The sequence below is a fragment of the Lycium ferocissimum genome, chromosome 11 (assembly GCF_029784015.1).
Source record: "Lycium ferocissimum isolate CSIRO_LF1 chromosome 11, AGI_CSIRO_Lferr_CH_V1, whole genome shotgun sequence".
Taxonomy (NCBI): Eukaryota; Viridiplantae; Streptophyta; class Magnoliopsida; order Solanales; family Solanaceae; genus Lycium; species Lycium ferocissimum.
In genome coordinates, this window is record NC_081352.1 from 1,523,729 (window position 1) to 1,529,886 (window position 6,158).

A 6,158-nucleotide genomic window follows, 5' to 3' on the forward strand; every position below is an offset into this window, starting at 1 on the left:
CTTTTTAAAAAAACGCACGGGCCTCTTTTTTATATATATATATATATATATATATATATATATATATATATATATATATATATATATATATATATATAGAGAGAGAGAGAGAGAGAGAGAGGGTCGAAGCTAAATGGCCCAAACTGAAAAATGCCAATTATTAATCAATTATTTTAAGCATAATCAAATTAGGACTCAATTAATTTAAAGCACGACTATTAAAACCATTTTTTAGATATGGCCCCAATAATTAATCAAATTAATTACCAAGGCAATTTATTAATTAAACAACTATGCAAACACACAAAGGTCAGAGTTTGAGGGGTGAAATGGTCAATTCTTTTTAATTACTCAAGTTACCTTGGACAATAAATAGAATAAATTATTCATTAATCTAATTTTTCTTGATTTAATAAATTAAGTAAATAATTATTCAAAATTGTTTTGCTTTTGATTAATTCCAATAAAAATATTCCATAAATGTCATAAAATATCAATTAATTTTCACGCAATCCATAATGTCTTGAAAATCTCTTCATCAATTTTAAGGGGTGAAATATTGTCCCAAATAATTTTTATAAAAATTATTTTGACCCTCGAAGATGCCCAGCTTATTTTATTTGTCATCCAAGGACTCTGAGTAATTAAAATAAATTACGGGAGGTAAAAAATTAGATGTCAACAACTGTTAAGAACAATTTTTTAGGTGTACAATTCGTTTTAACCTTAAGTTGCTCGTGTTTTAGTGGTGTTTAAGAAAGTCCTACAAGAGAATAGATCGTGGTTTTTCTATCATTGAGTAAGGAGCTTTCCACACAAAAACTCATGTGTTGATTTACTATTCTGCAACTTTACCTTTGCATATTTGCTCTAAGAACCTGGTTGATTTAATGAATAGGTTGTACCTCGATTCTAACAAATATCCCATAATTCAAAATCTTCTCCAATTATGAAGTCTTGCATCTTTGCATTCCATCAACCATAATATTTGTCATTGAAGCACTGTGGTCTTATTGTTAATTGGCCTTCTTGATCCAGGAGGTGCAACCATCTTTAAATCTTTCAAGGTGCTAGTCTTGATTGAAAGATCTAGCTTTGATACTAATTGTTATTCTAACTATGCACTCAAAGTACTAGGTTCTTTGAGCATTTACGCAAGAATGTAAATTGTGAAATAAGTAAAATCAACACAAGAATTTTCACGGGAAAAACTCTTTGCTCAAGGGGGGAAAAACTCAAGCAACTTTTAAGGTTACAATGCCTTGTACACTTGCGGATTTTTTTCATACAGTCCCTACCCCAACTCTCTCTTCTTCAATAATTCTCATAATTGTTGGCTCTCTCTTCAATGACTCTATCCAGTCAATGAAGTCCCTTTACAACACAACATCTACTACAAACATTAGGAATGTAAATAATATCTTTCCTTGGAACCACAAGAACCTAAATATTATTAAAACTCAAGAACAGTATGATAAATCTTGATAGGAATAGGTTAATTGATGTTGTTCTAGTTGTCTCCCTCAAGACTCTTGGTGTTGACTCTACTTTCACTCTAGATGTTTGTCTCTTTGATTGTGTCAAGCTCCAAATCTTTTTGATGTGCTGTATTTGTAGGAATGAATGGATGTCTACAATTCTCCCAATCCATCCAAGACTTGTTTTCAATAATTGTACGAAAATCAATCCTTGTTTGACATGGATTTCCTTCTTTTCTTCTTCACACGTATTTGACAACCTTCTCCAATTTCTATGCTAATTAAATGTCTTCAATTTATGGTAATATTTGCATATCTTGAACTCTTGTTCCTTGTAAAATTGGAACAAGTCAAACTTCCCATTTTTCAAGTCTGCACAGACAACTTCTTCTTCCAGTCTCCAGTTCTTCTTCTAAGGACAAATTCCACTTCAGCTCTGACTACTTTACCAGCTTCTTTTGGGGATCTATTAAGGATCTAGTCTTCTACATCTTCCATCGTTCTTTCTTGTATTTGATTGTCACTTGTATAAAGTTTGTCAATCATCAAAACTTTGTTTAAGATCTGAATTATTATTATTATTGTGACCATAGCCTCTCAATAATGACATTTTCTTATACTCCTGTAGTAGGGAAGATCACGAGTAACACCTGAGGACTGTGCTTTAAATTATGACGTGAGCAAGCTTGTATGAACAGGATGAGTTTTAAGGATTTTGGAATTAAGTGATCGAGATAAGGTTTCGCCTTGAGATTTCTATTCTAATTTACTCAACTTGGGTTTGAGTTTAGAAGGATCTTGAGAGTCGCATGAGTGGCTAATGAATACGTCTTAAGGTACAACATGAGCACCTATATTCTTTTTAGAGAATACAAGAATGCAAAGGTAGCATGAATCGAGGATGAGTGTGTTGCATCCTCTATTTAGACATAACGAATTGTAAAGCACTCTAACCGCCTTGATTTCAAGCATTAAGGTTACTTTCAAGATTATGAGGCATTAGATATGCTTAACCCTTGTGTATGGATGCCTAAGTTCAAGTATTACAAGTGTTGAAAGGATTAAAGACTAAATGAATCGACGACGGATGAAAGCAGTGGACCGCGCAATTTGACGGGCAGATTGACGAGCCGTCAACATGGTTGACGGTCCATCAACCCCGCATCAAAACAGCCGAGAATCGTGGATCGCCACAACTGATAAAGAGCAAGTCGATGGCCGTCGACATGTTGACGGCCCGTCAACTCTGTCGTCAAAGTTGAGGCGGTGCAATTTCCAAAACGACTTAAATGCATTTATAGCACGACTTGCCCTTCATTTTTCATTTCTACAGATTCATAAACTCTCCTAAATCCTCTATAAGCGATCCTAATTTATTTCCATCAAAGTTTGATAAGAAATTACCCTAGAATCAAAGGACTAGTCAGGGGTGACATAGTAAGTGTGATGCTTGGTGCGTGGTTGCGTGTTTGAGGTCGAAGCAGAGGATTTTCTTGGTGATTCTGAGTGTTCAAGGTAAGAACGCAACCTTAACTCTGTTATTAAGTCATGTATGGAAGGATTTGTTGGTTTTAAGTTGAAGAAAATACGTTTTTTTAAGTCATAAGGAAAGTTATTGGTATGGCTATCTTGGGGACTGATTTTGGATGGGAATTTGAAAAGACTTTCACTTGTTTTTATTGTTGTATATTGTTCTTGTTGTTGCTGATGATGTTGTATATGTTGTGGCATGTGTGAAATTAGATTGGAGTAAGAATTATAGGGGAGATGCTGCCCGAATTTCGTTAAGCTTCCTACTTACTTAAGATAGATGGTAAGTGATATATATGGCCCTATTGGCCTACCTATGTTTATGTTGATGTCACAGATGCATGCTGGATGGTGCTTGACTAGTACGGTCAGGTGCCCGTCATGGCTCGCTAGCTTGGGTCGTGATATATGTATATAGACCTTACATACCTTTAGTGCCATCGGGCCCGTACGCCACAATCGCGCTCTAGTCGATCACTTAACTCTGCGTCGTCGAGGACATCCAGGTGGCTGGGCATCGCGATCACTCCTTTCATTGCAATGGCACTAGAGGTTGAACTCTCTTCATCGTGACCGCACCCGTGATCATGCAGTTCACTAGATAATGGAAAATCAGATACTCCAAATGAGTTTGAATGGTGCCCAATCACTCTTTAGCCCCTAGGGGCCAACTCAAATCATACCAGTAAGTCCCAAATGGTATTATTGACTTATACAATGCTTCAAGATATAGTTTGGTACACAAATACTCAAAAACTTTTGAGTTGTTACAAAGTATTACTTCCTTCGTCCCAATTTATGTTAATTGTGTTTAATTGGGCACAAAGTTCAAAAATAAAAGAAAGACTTTTAAAACATGTGTTCTAAAATACACCATAGATATTAAAGTGGCTATAAATCTATCACGACTCAATTTCCCTAAGTCGTGCGGGTACCTACCTTTCCCACCTCGGTAGGCGAACCCTTAACTCAATGTTCACAAATAATAGAAAATAGCGAAAGAAAGTAAAATAACATAAGTCTCACAATATTATATAAATAAGTGCGGAAGTAAATAAAATCCACCTCAGTATCTTGTCTGGTCATACAAGAGCATCTAAACTAAATACTACAAGTCTAAATAATAATAATAACAATAATAACAATAATAACAACAATAACAACAATAACAACAATAACAATAATAACAACAATAACAAAATCCACCTCAGTATCTAGTCTGGTCATACAAGAGCATCTAAACTAAATACTACAAGTCTAAATAATAATAATAACAACAATAACAATAATAACAACAATAACAACAATAACAACAATAACAATAACAACAATAACAACAATAACAATAACAATAACAACAACAACAATGACAAGAACAACAACAACAATAACAATAATAACAATAATAACAACAATAACAAATCCACCTCAGTATTTGGTCTGATCATACAAGAGCATCTAAACTAAATACTACAAGTCTAAATAATAATAATAACAACAATAACAATAATAACAATAATAACAATAATAATAATAATAATAATAATAATAATAATAATAATAATAATAATAATAATAATAATAATAATAACAATAATAATAATAAGAAATCTGGTCTGGTCATACAAGAACATCTAAACTAAATACTACAAGTCTAAATAATAATAATAATAATAATAATAATAATAATAATAATAATAATAATAATAATAATAATAATAATAACAATAATAATAATAATAATAATAATAATAATAATAATAATAATAATAATAATAATAATAATAATAATAATAGTCTCAATCATGTCTCGAATGAAAAGCAAGACATAATAATAGAAGAGTCTTCGGCAAAATAACGTCCCTCATGCTCACCCCGAAGAGACTCAAATCAACAATCCCTCGAATATCAGCCACTTTAGGGTAGAATGGATCCAACCTGGCACTCTGTATTCATAAAAGAATGCAAAAGAAGTGCAGATCAGTACAATCAACAAGTACTGGTAGGTATCATAGGCCAACTAAGACTAGCTAACATATATAAAGACAACAAAGCAAGAGAAACACGCAAAACAACAAAGGTACAAGTCAACACGAATTCATATCCTCGGTACAAGTCATCACTTATGTTATAGCATCTAAACCCAACCGTGCCAAGTCTCAGTATAACCAATCCGAACCAGTACATCACAATCATATCACAACAAGTCATCACCTATTTTATAGCATCTAAACCCAATTGTGCCAAGTCTCTGTACAACCAATCTGAACCAGTACATCACAACCATATCACAACAATATCAAAGGAAACCAAAGGGTACAATGCAATGTAATAATGTATGTATGATGAATGCAATGCATATGAACCGTACACATGTACTCCGACAATGGAACATCACATCTAGGCAGCACTACCCATGGGGGACCCGCGAAGTCCATGTACCACTCATCTCTAAGAACAAGCTCGGTGACGAGCACTCTCTCAATCCCAGCAAGAAACATCGGGCATCGTACACTCACTCGTTCCAGGTAAGAAACCTCGGCAACGATGCTCATTCCGCTCCCGATAAATGACCTCCCGATCACTCGACTCTCTATCTTTCTTTTACGCTCCAGAGACCCGAGGCTATACTCTCTCACTTATCATCATCGCACGATAACCATGGAATATCAATGTATCATGGAAATGAGTATGAATATGATGGAATTTAATATCAACAACCAATTCAATCCCAAACAGTACCACACAGGGCACACAAGTAATATTAATAATAGGGCTACATAATAAGCCACAATGGAATCACAATTCTCATCTCAATATCAATCAAGTAAAGTACCGCAATATCATAGTCATGATATATCACTAGTCACAAATACCCAATAGCTCAACGTGGAAATGAGCCAATAAGAAAATAGATCAAGATAAGTCAACAACACAACGGGGTAGCTAGCCCCCAAATCATACAACAAGGCCCAACCTAAGACAATATCCAACCCAACTTCATACCCCCAAGGTTTACATGCATTCTCTAACAATATCATCTAAACATATGCTTCGCTAATCGAAGTCTCACCATAAAGTAAATCGTGACCTACCTGGAAAGCCGAACAGCAAATCTCGAATAGTCAAACCATGGTCTTTCCTTTCCTT